This window comes from Rhinatrema bivittatum, chromosome 1 (assembly GCF_901001135.1).
Source record: "Rhinatrema bivittatum chromosome 1, aRhiBiv1.1, whole genome shotgun sequence".
In the NCBI taxonomy this organism is placed as follows: Eukaryota; Metazoa; Chordata; class Amphibia; order Gymnophiona; family Rhinatrematidae; genus Rhinatrema; species Rhinatrema bivittatum.
In genome coordinates, this window is record NC_042615.1 from 294289439 (window position 1) to 294309914 (window position 20476).

At 41.5% G+C, this 20476-nt stretch overlaps 1 protein-coding gene across 2 annotated transcripts in view; it reads right to left on the reverse strand.

Annotated features, from left to right (window-relative positions):
* Window positions 1-20476, reverse strand: part of COL25A1 (collagen type XXV alpha 1 chain) — a 971115-nt gene that overhangs the window by 500777 nt on the left and 449862 nt on the right. The gene's annotated exons all lie outside the window — the stretch shown is intronic.

Consider the following 20476-nt stretch of genomic DNA (forward strand, 5'->3'; position numbering starts at 1 on the left):
AGAGAGAATGGTGTTAAGCGGAGTGCCACAAGGATCAGTGTTGGGACCAGTTCTTTTCAATATCTTTGTGAGCAACATTGCGGAAAGGATAGAAGGTAAAGTTTGTCTATTTGCGGATGATACTAAAATCTGCAGCAGAGTGGACATGCTGGAAGGAGTAGAGAGAATGAGATGTGTTTTAAGAAACTCTGAATGGTGGTCGAAGAAATGGTAGCTGGGATTCAATGCAAAAAAGTGCAGTCATGCATCTGGGGTGTGGTAATCCAAAAGAGATGTATGTGATGGGGGGGGGGGAGGGTAAAGGGCTGCTGTGCACGTGGGGGGGCGGGGGGGTGAAGGGCTGCTGTGCATGGAGAAAGAGAAGGACCTTGGGTGATAGTGTCTAGTTATCTGAAGATGGCGAAGCAATGTGACAACGTGATAGCTAAATCCAGAAGAATGCTGGGCTGCATAGAGAGAGGAATAACCAGTAAGAAAAAGGAGGTGATAATGCCCTTGTACAAGTCCTGGTGAGGCCTCACCTAGAGTATTGTGCCATTCTAGAGACCATATCTCAAAAGAGACAGGATGGAGGCTGTCCAGAGAAGGGTGACAAAAATGGTGGGGGTCTCCATCAAATGACTTATGAGAAAAGGTTGAAGAACCTAAATATGTATACCCTGGGGGAGCTACGAGGGAGAGAGGAGGTCCCAGGGCTCTCCTCTACTGCTGGTGAGACTCGGAGCCTATTTCGACACCTGGACAGCCCCGTTGAGGGGCCCACCCCGAATCTCTAAGTGGGTGACATCATCATCCCTGCGACTGCTGGCCCGATAAATCAGCTGGCTTAGCAGTGCAGTTTGGGGAGCTACGAGGGAGAGAGGAGGTCCCAGGGCTCTCCCCTACCGCTGGTGAGACTCGGAGCCTATTTTGACACCTGGACAGGCCCATTGAGGGGCCCACTCTGTATCTCTAAGTGGGCAACATCATCAGCCCTGCGACTGCTGCCCCGATAAATCAGCCAACTTAGTGGCGCACCACCACGCCGGCGCACCATCTAAGCCGCGCGCGCCAAAGGGGAGCGTGGCTTTGTTGGATTTTCCTTTCCCTTCTCCTTTTTGTCTCTTCCCTAGCTAATGGGGAAGAAGAGAAAAGCAAAAATTGTAACCTCCTCTCCCATGAGCCAGCAAACTCGTGGCCCGACGGATGCTCACTTGATTAGAGGGAGCAATATGCCAGTGGGTGACTGCGTTGTAGGCACATCAAGTGCTTTTCTCAGTCCAGGCACAGGCCCTTCTCTACCACAATCTGTTGGAGCTCTGCCGGATGAAATGTTGAAACCTATAGAATTGTTGAATCCTTGTCAGAACACAAATTAATTATTATTTGTATCAACTCAATCAAGGAAGAACTGTGTGGAACACCATCAAAGAACTGTGAGTGAATCTGTGTTATCAACTAACGAGGAATTGGTACAACAGGGTTTAGATGAACCCAGTAATATTACACTCACAGATTTGTGGAGAATGTTAGCTAACTAAGTTAGATCTAAATGTCTCTCAAGTAAATGCACATCTTTCCTCTTTAGTTAACGCTCATAGAGTTTCTATTGAACAACATAAGAAAATATCTGACCTAGAGGTTTCTGTCTCTACTTTAAATACTAGAGTTCAACATTTACAAAATAATGAGAGTATGCACATTGAGGATAATATTTTGTTACATATTGAAATGGAAAATGTAGAAAATTTGATTAGATCTAAGAATCTGCGATTGGTAAATTTTCCTTATACTCGTCTACTCTCTCCATATGAGATGTTTAAGAAATTTTTAAAATAGATACTGTCCTATGAGGAAGGTGACATCCCCAAAATATATAACATCTTTTATTTTCTTAAAAAGAGGTAATGTAACTATAGTTCAGAGAGAAAACAAAGAGATAGTAACTAGTCTAGGTGTTACAATGATTCTTAAAGAGTCAGTTGATGTGATTTCCAAAAGAGCTACTTTGTTTGTCTCCTTTTGTTCAGAACAAGAAAAAGATTTGGTTTTTCAGAAATTTTTCAAAAACAAGGATGTTTCCTTTTGTGGGCAGAGGGTTTTTTTTCCCCCCAGATGTCTCCAGAATCATGCAGGCCCATAGGAGACATTTTCTATCATTAAAAAATAGGATCTTAGCTATTGGGGCAAAGTTCTTTTTAAGATTTCCTTGCAAGTGTTTTGTTTCATACCAGGCTAAGAGATTTATTTTTACCAATCCTGCCCATTTGGAAACATTTTTGGTAGACAAAACAGACCTGAGGGATGGTCCTTTTTAGCTAAATCTAGGTTATAAAGGCCAATAAGTATTTAACCTCCTCTCTGTCTCTAAGTGATTAGTATTCTTTTTTCTATAGATGTTAACCTTTCCTTTCTCCCCCAATTATTGGGTTCAGTAATGCAGGGTGATTGTGTGGTAATGATTTTTACTTTGAAACTGTATTTACTTACTGCATGTACTGTTTTTCTTGAATTCTGTATACAATATATAATGAAAAGTCAATAAAGAAAAAATTATTAAAGAAAATATGTATACCCTGAAGGAGAGGAGGTGCAGGGGAGATATGATACAGACCTTCAGATACCTGTAAGGTTTTAATGATGCACAATCAACAAATCTTCTCCACTGGAAAGAAATTAGTAGAACTAGGGGTCATGAAATGAAACTCCAGGGAGGAAGACTCAGAACCAACATCAAGAAATATTTCTTCATGGAGAGGGTGGTGAATGCCTGGAATGACCTTCCGGAGTAGGTGGTGAAGGCAAAAACAGTGAAAGATTTCAAAGGGGCATGGGATAAATACTGTGGATCCCTAGGGACTAAAGAATGGAAATGAAGAGGGAAGTGCATGGGGGTAACTTGCTGTGTGGCATTTGCTACCCTTAACCAATAGGCCTTCATGCTGTTGATGCATCTCCAATATTACTCTTTGCTTTAATGGTGGGGAGGAAGGGGGGGGGGAGAATTGGACTCATCACTTTTCCTCTTCCTCACCCCCTGGCATCATCATCATCCTTCCCTTTCCCTCACCCTCCTTGGAATCATTACCTCCCTTTCCCTCTCACTCAACTCCCCCCCGCCAAGCATCATAACCTTCCATTCCCTCCCCCCCCCCCCCACACCACTTGGCACATTCAGTTGTCTCTTCTTTCTCCTATGTCCTGGAACTGGCAGAGTCTGCAAGCAACGCATACCTAAGTGCTATTGCTTCCTTCTCTGTTGGTTTCACGCAGCAATCAGAACTGAATGAGCCAGAAGGTTTTACGAGACTACAGGGCCTCCTGCAGTTTCACTTGCAGAGGCAAGTCAATAGAGGGAAAATCATCAGCAACAGATAAGTGTTGCTTTGTAATGTCCCTCCTGCTGGCAGGAGGACATTCCGTGTGATCCTGCAGGCAAGAGAGGAAAGAAAATGAAGATTGCTGTGCCTCAGCTCCTTCCTACCATGTTTTTCTTTGCGGCACACCTGCATTGCAGCCGTGGCACACCGTTTGGGAGATGCTGGGTTAGCAATTACATGTTCAAGTTCTTTCAGAACTCTGGGGTTAATAAATATATCATCCTGCTGATTTGTTACTCTTAAGTTTGTCAATTTGATCTTTTACATCTTCCGATAACACTAACATTTCAGATTCATCACCATCAAAGAATGTTTTTGGTGTCAGTATGTCCCCAACATCCTCCTCAGTAAAAATTGAGGTAAATAATTCATTCAGTTGTGGTAAACCTTTGGCATCAACACTATATTATTTATATATATATATAAACCTCAGCTTTGTTCTGGCCGCTCTTCTCTCATTCTTAACCTTATCCCGTGATAGTCTACTCCCGGACCATGATCCAGGGCTAGAAAAATCGCTGGAGCTTTTGTCCTTGTATTCGTCTGTCTTCAGGCATACACTTATTTTCTCACATTTTTTATACAATTGTGTTTAATACGTTAGATGTAATACAAACATTTTGTTTGTATAACTCTTATTATTCCTATTATGTTCACCTTGTTATATGTATCTCTCATGCTTACTACGTTAGATTAATACTAAGTTTTTTGGTTTATCTATAATGCTTATTAGGCACGCCTTGTTATATGTATCCCTCATGTTCGATGTAATTTCTAACTTTAGTTCTCTGTAAACCGACACGATATGTACTATTACATGAACATCAGTATAGAAAAGCCTTTAAATAAATTAAATAAATATTGCCCTAGTTCCTAAATCCTTTTTGAGCTAGGAGTAAGAAATAGGAAGTGGAGGGAGGGGTGTAACTTTTCAGAACAGCATCTCCACAGACTTTGCTGGAATGGCTAGCACTCTGCTGGTATAAAAGCAGCTTGTATCATTGCAAAGTGTGGAAGTGTAGTTTTGGATTGGAGTTAAGAGGAAGCAGGGGATTTTTCTGATTTGAAGTTTGGGCCTACTCCTGGGACCAAGCCTTACAGTCTGGAATACAGAAATGGTGGGAGACAATTCCTGTGGGTGGATTGTCTCCAATCTTTTAATTTCTGAGATTTTTGCTAACTTTTGGAGTTTTTCGGGAGACCCCCTATCTGTTGCTGGGAAGGGATTATAGGGAAGTCCCTTCCTAGGGTGGCCAGGCTAGGGAAGACTCTGCCCACTCCAACCCCCAATCCGAGGTTTGTAGCCGGTGGTGACCTGCTGTAAGAGAATTCCAGAGTTTGGACTTTTGGGCAAAGATTTTGTTTTGAGAATCTGGGAGGAAGATTTTTCTGTCACCCTTCCTACTCTGAAAACCAGAGGTGCTGTTGTTCCCTGCTGCCTGGAACTTTCATCCAAAGGATTCTATGTTTCTTCTGGAAAGAGAGAATTGTGAGTAAGATCTTTTTGTTATACTCGGAGGCCTGCATCCAGAATCTTCACCCTGGGGAGGAATGATACAAGGGGGAAGTGTTATTTTATATGCCAGTAGTTTTGGAAGGTGATTTTTCTGTCCAACCTAGGATATCCCTGTCCACCTGCGAAGCCTCGTTTTTCCATGCCCCGGAGGGTGAGATCTTTCTCTGCTCCAATTACTGAAAGACACTTGCACAGATAAAGAAATAACAAACTGTTTGTGTCAAGAACTGATGTGTAAAGTGCCACTACTGGATTTTGAAAAATTGCTACAGTAAAGTTTTTGTTTTGGGCATCCAACTCAAGTGTCCAGGGTCTTTTCTTTGCACTCACATCCCTCCCACTAAAAAAGTGAAGAGAGACCTCCCCAAGAAAATGTGTAGGATAGAGTCACCCCCTACATCTTGGGCCCTGATGGAGTACTTCCACACCCTTGTCAATAAGAACCCGATACCACAGAGATATGGGATCGCGAGGAAAAAAAAGATAGCAGGACCCCTGCCTTCTAAGCTCTCAAACACCAGAACAGGGAGGGGCTATACAGTTTTTCTAATGTTTCCTTATCCTTTCTGAGCACCCCTATATACCCCTTGGTCATCCAATTGCCCAAATAATTCCCTTCAAATGAATTTTAAGCTGAGTGAGAGAGAGAGAAAACCTCTGTATAGAGACAATATGACATGCAATATGTACCACTGTAGGACGGGACACTTTCAGCTCGGGGCAAGTTGAGGGTGGAGGTGGTTCCACATACACAGGTCAGAGGAATTCACTGCACATGTGAATTCACTGAAGAATTTCTATCATTTGAATTGATGAAAGGTACCAACAAGAGGAGCTGATTTGTACAATGTAGTCTATAGCTAGCTTCAAACAAATCAGCTCCTCTTGTTGGTACCTTTCATCAATTCAAATGACAGAAATTCTTCAGTGAATTTGCATTTTCAGTTAATTCCTCTGACTGTGTATGTAACCCCTGTCCAACCCCGCCCTGACTTGAAAATGTCACCTCTTACACTGGTACATATATAGGTTCCCAACCCTGTCCTGGGGACCCCCCAGCCAGTTGGGTTTTCAGGATATCTACAATGAATATACATGAGAGAAAAGTTGCATGTTATGGAAGCAGTGCATGCAAATTTTCTCTGGGAACCACTGATATATAGCATGTCAAATTGACTCTACAGAGGTTCTCCCTCTCTCTCACATCTAAACTCAAAAAAATACAGCACGCAATGTGAAGACATATTGCAAAAATGCATCATGCTGTCATAGTCTTCCTACTATCCCTAATATATTTCCTCCAGAGACTATGTCAAATTTGATTGCTTCTGCTAAGTGGCCCCACCAGATCCTGAATTCCACGGAGGACAAGATTTAAAGTACCTATGTTTTTTATGGTTCCAGGACCAGTTGCTTCATGAAGCAGTTATTTATTGTAACTAGAAACGTAACATTTCTAGAATGTCCTGATAAGATGCTGAACCAATCAATGCTGGGGTAATTGAAGTTAGGGGTGTGCAATCGTTTGCAACGTATCGCAAATCCGCAACGTATATGGCCAGATTCGTTGTATTCATTGCGTCGCGAAACGTATCGCGATTTCCCACGAATACAACGAATCGCGGCCGAATCATTCGGCTGTCGAAATGGTAATTTTAAACAACCTCCTCCACCCTCCTGACCCCCCCCCAAGACTTGCCTAAATTCCCTGGTGGTCCAGCAGGGGTCCCGGAGCGTCTCCTGCCCTCCCTCCGTCAGCTGCCGGCACCATCTTGTGCTCCTACCATGTGACAGGGGCCGACCAATGGCAGCGGTAGCCCCTTTGACATAGTAAGGGCAAAGGCTATCGGCACCATTTTGATTACTGGCAGTCGACAGCCCGAGTGCAGGAGATCACTCCCAGACCCCCGCTGGACCACCAGGGACTTTTGGCAAGTCTTGGAGGGGGGGTTGTAGTTAATTAAATTAAAAGGGAAATGAATAAGAATGGCAGTATCAATGGATAGGGGGGCCTATTTGAACGGATACAACGTATTTGGCCCCGACGAATATGAATGCCGTATGAAACGCATGTGGCTCCTCTGCACATCCCTAATTGAAGTCTCCTATTATTATTGTGTTGCCAATTTTGCCTTTCTAATTTCTGCTAACACTTCACAGTCTGTTTCTTCATCTTGACCAGGTGGATGATAGTATACACCCACTAATATACTTTTACTCAGCACAGGGAATTTCTCTCCATAAGGATTTTCAGTGCATTTTGTTTCTTGCAGAACTTTTATCTAGCTTGACTCTATGCTATCCTTTAAATATAGTATCATCCCTCCACCAATTTGATCTTCACTGTCTTCTGAATATGATTTATATCCTAATATCAAAGTGTCCCGGTGGTTATTTCAATATATCTCTGAGATGCCTATTGTGTCTGCATTCTCATATAATGCCATACATTCTAACTCACCAATCTTATTTTGCAAACTTCTAGCTTTGACATACAGACATTTTAAAGTATGCTTTCCATTTGTACTGATAATATTTGTATTCACAGCCTACTTATTAGCAGATGCTATGGCCGTTTAGAGTCATTCATATCTGTGTGCTCTATTTAAATTCATCTGGGCTACTTTATCCTTCACCACAGCCTCTCTATATGTTTCCCTCTGAAACATGTGATTCTGAGTAACTATCAGCTTTGCCTCATGGGTCTAATTTAAAATTGGAGGAGTAGCCTAATGGTTATAGCAGTAGGCTGTGAACCAGGGATGCCAGAATACATATTCCGCTGATGCTCCTTGTGACCTTGGGCAAGTTACTTCCCCCTCCATTGCCTCGGATACAAAATTAAAGATGAATTTTCAAAAAAGACACGCGCGCACATATATAGCACATATGTGTGTCCGTCCTATTTTATAACCCTCGCACATATGCGCTCAAGTACTGGAGTGCGAATAAATTGGCGTGCTTAAAAAAGGGAAAGTATGGGGGGAGGCAGGGGTATTCCTGAGCGGGGCTAACAGTTACACACATAGGATTTGATTTTCAAAAGCATTTACTCGCTTAAAAATGGGTTTTACATGTGTAAATGCACTTTATCCATGTAACCAGACTTTTGAAAATTGCTACAATATATGCCATTGAATTGTCCACAGGATTTATCCACAAAAGTGCATTTTATGGGGGTAAATGGATTTTGAAAATTGCTGCAATAGTAGTTACATTTACACATGTAAATCCTTTTGAAAATTACCTCAAACAGTTGCTGTTTTATAACTAGTGCCATTGGTGCGCGTATGGCTGTTACCTGCGTCAATTTACATCTGCTGTTTATCAGTTCTAAGTCACAAAAACACTCTTTATAGCCAATTACTGACTGGGTAAAGGGTCTGGATAATCTGGGGGGAGTACAGGCTGAATAACCATGGGGGTCTAGATGATCTAGAGAGAAACAGGAGAAACTGATAGAAGAACTGGTTAAACTGGTCATTTCCTGCATGCACACATGTTATAAAATTACCTCACACATGTAAAAGTCGACATTTCCTAAGGTAAATGCACAATTAGCAGATGCTCTTGCAAATGCTTAAAATCAGGAGCAGACATGTGTGCGAAGAGGTGTATTTTGTATAATCTGTGCGCACATGCACAAACAATACAAAATACTAGCACATGTGGACTTGCGCCCAATTTGCTCGCCTATGTGCACCCGAGCGCTCATTTTAAAGTTATCCTCTTAGATTATAAGTCCTCTGGTTTCAGAAAAATAACTATTGTACCTTAATATAATCTGCTTTGAAGTAGCTGACCAGTCATAAATGTCAGAATATAAATCAAAATTTAAATTAAATCTCCATTTTAAATGCTTGTGCAAGCAGCTGGGCTTCTCCCTTCAGAATAAGCTTCTCCTTCCCCAGAATGCTCCCCAATTCTTAACAAATCTAAAGCCCTCTTTTTCTGCACCATCGTCTCATCCATGCATTGAGACTCTGGAGCTCAGCCTACCTCTGGGGTCCTGCGCGAGGAATGGAGATAGTTTCTGAGAATACAACCTCGGAGGCTCTGGATTTCAATTTCCCACCTAAAACCTAAACTAATCCACCAGAACTATAGTGTGGCACCCACAAGTATTACGACAGCTGGATCCTCCCCTTCAGTGCTCCTAGCCTCCTGCAATTGTGCGGTCATGGGAAAAACTGCAAAGCAGCTGAGATTATCTGCAAACACACCTTTTCCTTGACATGCACATATTGGGAGCTTTTCTATTCAACTGTGGACCAATCAGTACTCCAATATGTGTTTAAAGACTTGCAAGAAGAGTCTAGTCTCATGGCTATTGATTTGCTACAGAGCCCTTCCCTACAAACAAGGCTAATACAGATTTTGGGGGCTTTTTTTTCTGCCTTACTTTGTTTCTGTTGCCGTATGTCCAATATGTGCACATATCTTTTTGTGTAATTAACAGCATGACAAACTGCTCGTGCTGAGGGCATTTTGAGCATACAGAAGCTCATATACTTGGAAAGAGAACAAGGACTTTCTCAAGAAAATATAAGAAGGATGGTTGCATTATTTTAATTCAAAAGTGACATTTCACAGTTAAAATTTTATAACATGTCTTTACCTGATAAATTGCTGATTTTTGTACTTGATACATTTCTTGTTTGTTTATAGTTTAAATATTGTTTAAAAACAAACAATATAAATGGTTTTCAATAAAAAATAATAGATTTTTTTTACATAGTCAGATGTGTGAATCGTTATGCAAAATAATGCAAGTTTGCTACATAATTGTCGCAGAATTTTGAAAAATCTGCCACAGAATTTGCTAACTCTTGCCACAGAATCTTGAATAATCTGCTGCAGTTCCCAATTGATTATCACACCCTCCAGCCACACAGCTATCTACCTTCCTAGTCAATAAATCACCATTTACAATGCCCACCCTAAGCCTTCCCTCATGAGCACATTACCCTGGAGACACATCCTCGGTGCGAAAGGATAAGGCTTCACCTGGAGAGTAGGTCCTTGCTATAGGATCACTTCCTGCCACACCAAGATGATGGTCTCCCGCCAAGTGACCTTGCACCTTCAAAGCAGCACAAAGACTATCAGACTGTAGTTAGGACTGCTCTCCTATGTCCCTGAAGTTTTCCTCTATATACCTCTGTCTGCCTCAGCTCCTCCAGGTCTGCAACTCTGGCCTCTAGAGATCAAACGTATTCTCTGAGAGGCAGGAGCTCTTTGCACCAAGTGCGCACAATCAACCTCTAACTAACAGATAGATAATCATACATGTGGCATTCAGTGCAAAAGACTGGCTAACCCCCATCTTGTTGCTGGAGTTTGGTCTGCATCTTAATTTTATTGAGTTAAAATGTTTTGAAGTTGTATAAGTAGTGGGAATGCTTACTCAGATTTAAAAACTTTTACATTGATTAGGTGTGTGTTATGCTAGTTCATCGATGGCTACATCAGGACTAAAATTAGTCCATTTCTAAAATCAGGGTTAACTGTAAATTGAAAATTCCTAATTGACTCTTATTTTGAAAAGTTTCTTCTTAATATGGGCAACGATCAATAATGTGACTGGGGGGAGGTAAGGGAGAGCAAGCAAATGTATTTTACAAACTCTCAAAATTAGGTTCCCAACACAAAAATATACATTCAGAATTAAATTTAAACCTTAACCTATACACAGGTTTAATTCAGGCTCTCTCTCACACGATATTTTGCCATCACTCAAATACAGTATATACTCAAACTATGCAACAAATAATTCAAGCTTTCACATTACTTTCTCAAAACTCAAATATACACTCAAACCACACACAGGATTAATTCAAGATCTCAAACTACTTCCCAGCATACAAACATATAAACACAGTAACAGCTCAACTCTCAAACAAATTCCTTTGTGAGATTTCAGCACATTTTTCCAGAAAACCAATAATCAAGTCTTCCTTATCTACTACCAGACACTGCTTTAGTTTAAAGCACTCCCTCAAGACTGAGAGATACTCCCTTCTTGCTTTCCTATATATCCATCCTTGTAAGGCAATTACTTCAAACAAAATGCTTCAAAAACAATCTCCTCTGAGTGATTCACACTGCAAGTAGTTTAACAAAGTGACCCTCTTACCTAATCTCTTGTCTCTAAAAATACTTGCAGTTAATATCTTTTCAAATCAGACACCAGTGATTACTTATCCAGGAACAAGCTTCCACACCGTCTCAATACATGCAAGTGACTTTTGCAAACTCTCAAGATTACTTTCTCAACACACATAATTAAATTTAAATGTTAAATTACAGAAGTAATTCAAGTTCTCACAATACTTACCCAACACTCAAATATATATTCTCAAAATAAATTTAAACCTTAAACTACTCAAAAAATTAATTCAAGCTTTCTTTATTACAATACTTTCCTCAACATTCATACATACACTAAAACTATATACAAGACTAATTCAAGTTTTTACAATATCTTCCCAACACTCAGAACAATTTAAATCTTAAACTACACAGAGAATTAATTCAATCTCCCAACTACTTTCTAGCATAATAATAGTTCAATACTCATATACATTCTTTTGAGAGATTTAAGCACAGTTTCAGAGCAAACCAATACTCAAATCTTGCTTATCCACTAGCAGACATAGCTTCAGTTTACAGCACTCCCTTAGAACTCAATATAGTCAGTTAAATTAAAAAAAAAAACAGTCAGGCATGACCCTTAACCCCCCCCCCTGCACTCCCCAAAATGCCAAAAGCCTAAGAAGTAGGTGGAGTTAGAGTGTACAGCAGTGAATGATGACAGACTTAATTGGCATCTCAGAGACATGGTGGAAGGAGGATAACCAATGGGATAGTGCTATACCAGGGTACAAATTATATCGCAATGACAGAGGAGAGCAACTTGGTGGCGGGGGTGGAGCTTTATGTCCAGGGTGGCATAGAATCCAACAGGATAAAGATCCTGCAAGAGACTAAATGCACAATCGAATCTTTATGGGTAGAAATCTCTTGTGTGTTGGGGAAGAGTATAGCGATATGAAAATGTTACCATCCACTGGCCAAAATGATGAGACAGACAGTGAATTACTAAAAGAAATTAGGGAAGCTAACCAAATTTGTAGTGCAGTAATAATGGGAGATTTTAATTACCCATTCATCTAGACAGGTGCAGGACAGAAAATGAAGTTCCATTCAAAATTCAAACGTGTATTTATTATATAACTGAATTTTCATAGTTCATTCAATACGGCAACTCCTTCAGGTAAACAAAGAATATTTTAAATACTTGTCCCCCGACACGGTCCGTGTTTCGTGTGAACTGCATCAGGAGGGACCGCAGTATATTATGATCTACAATAAAACGATACATATCAAGAATGGAACAAAATAGGCTAAATAGGCAACCTATTTTGTTCCATTCTTGATATGTATCGTTTTATTGTAGATCATAATATACTGCGGTCCCTCCTGATGCAGTTCACACGAAACACGGACCGTGTCGGGGGACAAGTATTTAAAATATTCTTTGTTTACCTGAAGGAGTTGCCGTATTGAATGAACTATGAAAATTCAGTTATATAATAAATACACATTTGAATTTTGAATGGAACTTCATTTTCTGTCCTGCACCTGTCTAGATGAATACTTGCTTATGTGCAAGGTTGGCTTCTGTTGATTGTTAGATTTTAATTACCCCAATATTGACTGGGTAAATGTAACATCAGGACATGCTAGAGAGATAAAGTTCCTGGATGGAATAAATGACAGTTTTATGGAGCAATTGGTTCAGGAACAGACAAGAGAGGGAGCAAATTTAGATCTAATTCTCAGTGAAGACCACGATCTGGTGAGAGAGGAAACGGTGGTGGGCCACTCTGCAATAGTGATCCTAACATGATCAAATTTGAATTAATGACAGGAAGGAGGACAGTAAATCCATGGCTCTAACACTAAACTTTCAAAAGGGAAACTTTGACAAAATAATAAAAATAGTTTAAAAAAAAAACTGAAAGGTGCAGCTACAAAGGTAAAGAGTGTGCGACAGGCGTCAACATTGTTAAAAAATATCATCTTAGAAGCACAGTCTAGATGTATTCCATGCATTAAGGTGGAAGAAAGGCTAAATGATTGACAGCAAGGTTAAAATTGAGATGAAAAAGGTTATTTTAGCTAAAAGATCTTCATTCAACAACTGGAAGAAGGATCCATCATAGGAAAATAGGATAAATCATAAGCATTGGCAAATTTAATGTAAGAAAGGCTAAGAGAAAATTTGAAAAGAAGTTGGCTGTAGAGGCAAAAACTCATAATAAAAACTTTTTAAATATATCCGAAGCAGAAAGCCTGCGAGGGAGTTCAGTTGAACCGTTAGATGATCGAGGGGTTAAAAGGGTTCTTACGGAAAATAAGGCCATTGCGGAAAGACTAAACAAATTCTTTGCTTTGGTGTTTACTGAACAGGATTTTGGGAAGATACCAGTTCCAGAGACAGTTTTCAAGGGTGATGATTCAGATGAACTGAACCAAATTAAGGTGAACCTGAAAGATGTAATAGGCCAGATTGATAAACTGACGAGTAGTAAATTGCCTGGACCAGATGATATACACCCCAGGATTCTGAAAGAACTCAAAAATGAAATTTCAGACCTATTAGTAAAAGTTTGTAACCTATCATTAAAATCGTACATTGTACCTGAAGACTGGAAGATGGCCAATGTAACCCCGATATTTAAAAAGGGCTCCAGGGGCGATCCGAGAAACTATAAACCAGTGGTTCCCAACCCTGTCCTGGGGACCCCCAAGCCAGTCGGGTTTTCAGGATATCCACAATGAATATGCAAATTTTCTCTCATGCATATTCATTGTGGATATTCTGAAAACCCGACTTGCTGGGGGGTCCCCAGGACAGGGTTGGGAACCATTGCTATAGACCGTTGAGCCTCACTTCAGTGCCAGGAAAAATCTGGCCCAGTCCTCATTTTGAACCAACACCACAAGGGATTCTAGGCCAGGGAGGATCCCTTTAGTCTGGGATAAGAAGGCAGGCCCAGAAGTGTTGGGAGATCCCCCTGGAGAACGAAGGAAGCCGAGAGAGAGAGAGAAACCTACTGAATGGTAAGTTACAATGATGCATTTGTTTTATAAAGCTGCATAGATTAAAAAAGAGTTTGGGCTGTTAAGTTCTACAAATAAAGAGATTTCTAAAACATTTTGCCAGAGTCCAGTCTGAAGTCTGGCTACACTCTGACCACTCGGTACCACATATGGTGTCAGCACTGGGACCCCTGTTCTAAGCAGGAAGCACAGACAGGAGTCTGCAGAGGGAATTTTTTTTTCTCCTAGCCTTGCTGCAGGGACTGCTTAGGAATCAGTTATAGCAGACCAAGGTGGCTAGCTCTGCCTGAAGTAGCTAGGGAATACCCAGTTAGTAAGGGCCAGAAAGGGGTTTTTTTGTTTGGTTTTTTTCTCCTGTACTGGAGACTCACCAAGCTTGCTGCTTATGTGGGTGGAGAAGCAAAGAACATGGAGCAGCTGATATAAGTTCTGGCAGAAAGCCAGCAACAGCTTCAAAAAATCATTCAAAATTTACAGGAACAGTTCATCCAACAATTCACCCATCAACAGAGGGTAATGGCACAGATTGTTCAAGCCATGCAAGCTGCCACAACAGATATGAATACGTTATCTCCCATCCTGTTTAAGATAAAGACAGGGGAGGATCTGGAGATTTTCTTGAGAAAGACTGGCCAGAAGCTAAGTGGAATACATACCTAGTGAATTTGCTCATGGGCAAAAGCCAAGCAGCTTTTCAAGCAGCCAATCTGGAAAGAAGAACCACCTAAGTGGAAGTCAATACCACCATCCTAGAAAGAGCTGGGTATAACTGAGAAACAAACTGGCAACAGTTCTAGCAGGGTATCATACAGTCTGGGGAAAGCCCCTGAAACCCATTCTATCTCCTGAAATACGTCAGCTGGGATTGGTTGCAGCCAGAGGCAAAGACTGGCCTCAAGGAAATCAAACAGGTGCTTCTAGAACTGTTCCTAGACAGACTTGACCAGCCCATGTAGAATTTAGTCTGCTGCCATCCAGAGCTTACTTTGGAAAAAGCTCTAAGAGTGGCAAACGCCTTCCACTAGGCGCAATTAATGCCCAATGTGGTATGGAGGCTAGAAAGACAGCCCACACAGCCTCCCTGGCACAGCAATGAGAATGGAAGAATCCAGCAACGACCCTCTGAGGCAGTTAGCTCACCTTCTGTATCCAGGCCACTGGGCACAGTCTCTACCACTTGCTTTAACTGTAGAAGGAGAGGTCATTTGGCAAGGGACTGTTGATATGAGGAAAGTGAAGTTATGGATGTCAGCCTAGTGGCTCAGCCAATGCTAGAGGGTAAAATACTTATGGATAAAGGCAAATCTCCAAAGTAGGAGTGATCCTCAAATCGAAGGAAACAAGGAATCTCTGAGATTCTGGCACAACCCAGGAATGAGGGTGTGGATACATTTTCCTTTTGTGCCCTTTGGGTGAGCAATGGACATAAGGAAGAGTGCTGCCCATATGGCAAGGCAGAAAATGAAGAGCCCAGGAGAGGAATGGATAATGCCAAAGGGGGACCTGCTCTGTGAGCATGCTCTTTTTGTAAGACAGAGGACCACATGGATGAAGATTGCCTATGGCTTGATGACAAAGAATGTGAACGCAAGCTGGCAGAACAACACAAAAAGAAACAGAGGGGCGGAGGCAGACCCAGAATGAGAATGAAAAGAGGGAGTGCAACTGGGGGGGGGGGGGCGTACTTTTTCAAAACTCCAAAGCTGCAACTTTGAGAATATTCCTCATTAAGAACTCAAGGAGTTTGTGATCTAGGTGGAACTGGATGAAGTTCCCACCCAAGCTTTGGTGGATTCAGGGGCTAGCAAGATTCTCATTCCTAAGGACTTGTTCCAAAAAAAGCACATCAACCATAAGAGGAAAGAGACACTTGCCTTATATATAGGGACAAACAGAAGTGTTCAACCAGTCAGTTCCTGTTGACAACCTGGGAAGGACAAACCAATTTGGAAGCAGGAGTCTTCCGAGCTCCTGTACCCATCGTTCTGGGATGCAATTGTCCCCAGTTTGCAACCATGCAGGGCCAGCTCACAGGCAATTGGAACAGTCTAGCCTGTGCTAATGTCTGCAAAAGCATTTCAGTTGCTTTCATGCATGCAGACCGTGTAGATGCTGATAGTAATAAGTCATCCACGTACTGGATCAACGACACACCCAGAAGCGGAAGTGCTTTAGAAGGAGCCAGGAATTTGCCCAGGCACAGCTGGATGCTCAACCTGACAAGGCTAAGCTGAGGGGGAGGGTATGTGAGGGAATCTATACGAAACTCCCTCAAAACACCTTAAAGGACCGGCCACAGATCTCTGGCCTGGTCCTCCATAAGAACCAACACTGATCAGGAGGTTCCAAGATGGAGGAATACTGAAAGTTCTCTCTGGTTCGGCTCCTTTTGTCATTACCTATTGAAATGTAAAGGGCACCCTCAGGTCTTCCCCTCCATCTCTGGGAGACCAACTTCTGGTCCGATTGATTGTTAGCTGCCATTGGTCCGACTGATCGGTGAGCTGCCATTGGCTAGTTTTGCTGGGACCGGTGGCCCTCCAGCTATTCCAGGCTTTGATACCATGCTTAGACCCAATGACAAGGCTTTGCCGAGGCAAACGATGGGAGAAACTACATCCAGGGTAATTTCTGCTCCAATGAGAACTGATGATGTCTTTGAAGCTGAAGCACTTAGAGGGAGCAAGGTGGAGGGCACAGTTTTTCAACATCACACCCCCTCATGTCCCCCCCAGTTGCGGGCCCTTCTGGAAGCTTTTCTATCGAGAATTCCTGAACACTGTTGAGGATCTGAAGTTCTTATTAGAGCTGCTAAAGTGCTTTTTCAATTCAAGAACAATTTATTTCTCTCAATCCAGAGAACAATCACATTTATTCATTCTTGTGCCTAACACTTAGACTGATTCAAATCTGGCCCCAGAGAGAGAACAAATAAATTGGCCAAGCGGCTGTAAAAAATATTAAATAAAAGGAGAGTCAAAGAGGATCCTTCTGGAACCTCACAATGAAATGAAAAAGGATCTGAAAATTCTCCCCTTACTGCTGCTCACCTATTAGACAAAAAAGATCCAAGCCACTGCGATTTTAGACTTCTAATGCCTAAAGATATACAGCGGGCTAATAGTATCTTATGGTCTACTAAATCAAATGCACTCGTTAAATTAAAAAAAAAAAATCAAAAGCACCAAATTGCCCTTATCTATTAACCACAAAATTAAATCATTAGCTGCCACCAATGCCATTTCTGGACTATAGCCCTTTCTACAGGGGTGGGTTTTTTGTTTATCGGCTCGGGCGCAGCCGATAAACAAAACTGTGATCGGCCCGATGAAAAAAAAACCACATGTGAATCGGAACCGGAATCCGAACCAATTCCGGTTCCGATTCACATCTCTACTGAACAGCCACCTTGTTGGTTTTTCTTGCTCTGGATTCAGACAGGGACTTATCACTACGGCTCTTTCTTAGAGTCATGAAGATTTCCTTTTTGAATTGTGATGTTAGAATGCTTCCTGACTAATCTAGGGGCACTTAAAAGCGACATAGTTTTCACTGGTGTGTCTTGAGGTACTACAGCTTAGGGCATTCTGTTTCCTAAGATCTTCTTGCAAATGTATTAAACTTCAGTTGAATAAATATATATTTTGGGGTAAATTTTCAAAACCTTATGAGCGTAAATCCCGGGATTTACGTACGTGCATGGCCAGGCTTATGTGCACCGGGCCAATTTTCAAAGGCCCAACCACGCATGTAAGTCCCGGGGCCTCGGGAAAGGGGCGGGGAGGGGGTGGGGTGGTCCAGGGGCGGGACGGGGTGTGGCTAGAGGCGCCGGGCACAACAGCTATTTGCCGCTGTGCTGGGGATCGCGTGCCAGCAGGGTGCCGGCGCACACAACTTGCTCCTGCCCCGAGGCAGGAGCAAATGGTAAGACAAGGATTTGGGGGGGAGAGGTGAAGGATAGGGCTAGGGGGCGGGGGCGGGGGCGGGAAGGTTAGGGGAAGGGGGTAGGAAGGTTAGTATAGGGGGTAGGAAAATTCCCTCCCAGGCCACTCCTAAATTGGGGTGAACTGGGAGGGAACTGCAGAAGGCTGCGGGCATCGGCGCGTGCAGGTTGCACAAATGTGCACCTCCCCCTTGCGTGCGCCCACTCCCGATTTTATAACATGCTCCCCATTGGCTGAGTCATCTGCTTTAGAAATTCCACATTGGGTCTTTATTCAGTAATGTCTTATGCTTGACCTTTTATGATCACTTGTTTCTTTTCCTTTCTTTTTCTTTTCTTTCAATTTCCTTTGAAGTACTGGAAATTGGAATCTGTATTTGGGGACTAGATTTACAGTGCTATGTTTAAGTATATTTCTTTTTATCATTTCCAGTCACTTATAAAGCATATCACTGTTATATTTCCCCTGTATTTTGGATGTTTATGCATATATATATATATAAAGAACCAACACCATGAGGGATTCTGGGCAGGGAGGATCCCTTTAGCCTGGGTTAGAAGGCCACCTGGAGAAAGAAGAAAGCAGAGAGAGAGAGAGAGAGAGAAACCCACTGAATTGTAAGTTACGTTACTATTATTTGTGAAGCTGCATAGATTAGAAAAGAGTTTTGGTGGTTAATGTCTACAAATAAAGAGATTTCTAAAAGATTTTGCCAGAGTCCAGCCTGCAGTCTGTTCTCTGGCTACCCTCTGACTGCTCGGTACCACAAGTCCACATTTCTTCAATCAATGCTATTCTGCATATAGATAATAAGAGACAAAAATTACAATCTATTGAGGTCTATTAAAGTTGCCCTCCCAACGATCTGCCCACATTTGAGAAACCTGCAGTAGGGCCTAAATCGCATCATGCCTTTTCTGTTGCTGGACCTCTCTTCTGGAATTCTCTTCCCAAGCAACTCCATTTAATGACATGTAATTAGTTAGTAAAACAATTGAAAGCTTTCTTATTTAAGCAGGCTTTTGAACTGGACAACTAAAATTTGCTGTATTGTATACACTACAATGCTTTTATGCTGAAGTGCTTTTTTAAATGTGCTTGCGAATGTAGCAGCCCTTATGAAGTGTCTGCTATGGATTGAAGTTATGAGTGCTAGAATTTGATTTGTCAGTTATGTGTTTATTCCTTCTTGAGATTGTGCTATGGCTTTTATATTTCACTTGTTGGAAAGTTCTTTGTTTATTTCACTTTGTATGTCATGGTGGGAGTTGAGTTGGTGGGGGTTTCATTTTATGCTTGTTCCATTGTACCCCACCTAGAACTATGGATATGAGTGGGATATACATTTTTTTTAAATACAATGAATAAACCTTCCCCCCCCCCCCCCCACCCGTTCACTTCTGAAACAAGGACATATATGATTTCAAAATTTCAAGTACTATAACATTTTTTTGGGTCTAAAATACAGTTTCTCCAGGACTAACACAGCTTCAAGGACTCTTGTTTCCCTTGTTTATCATCTGACATATTTCATTATATTTGTGAACATAACTCCTTTTCTACAAGAAGTCAGAGTCCAATCCTGGTTTCTAGCTCCCATTCCTATGAATTCTTCTTCTTCTAATCCATGTAATTGATAGAAAGGCAGGAGGACTACATACACCAGAGTGTGTTATGATAGGACTTCTGAAATTAAGACTGGACACTAATGCCCAGTAGAAATGGAGATGGGCTGGCAAATATAAACTAATTTTGTACAGACAATAAGAGTGCACAGTACTGAGCAGATATATGGATCTTACTCTGTATTTCAAAAATGGCAAAAACTTTTACAAACTACACCTTTAAGAAAAAAATCAAGCATTCTAAAAGTTGTAGCATTTGAGTTTTATTCAAGACTCTTTTATTCAAGGTGTTAACATAGCCTAAAATGATTCCAATTTTAGCCACGTATTCCTAGGTTAATTTAAACTGATATATGATAAATCTATGGCTTCTGTTCAGAGAGGTGTGAACAGTTCACTGCCAAACTCAAAACTAGGGTGGATTTTAGCCTGGTTCGGTTTGGACAGAATTTTTTAATTTCATCCAAATTTGCTTTGACAAACATCAGATTTTCCTCCACGAATCTAGGTGGAATTAAAAAGGAAATCTAAAAAGCATTCTTTTGATTGTCTAAATCCATTTAAGCATTTTTCAGATTTTTCTTCAAAAGGTTTTGAAGAGCAATTTGACAAACTGACATTTTTCCACACTTGTCAACATAGCAGTACACTTCTGATAGGAGAGAGAGGGAGAGGGGAAAGGAGAGTAACAACTGGAAAGGATGCCTGCATTATGCACCTATTAGACAATCATATTACTGTCTGTATGTATAATGCTGATATGCCGTGTCATTAGTTAACATAATTTGTTAAAATAATTGTCTTCCATCCAAACTTTCAGTTCCTTCAATGAGGGGCAGATTTTCAAAGGGGTACACGCGTAAGATACACGCGTATCCCTCAAAAACCTGCCCCAAGCTCCCC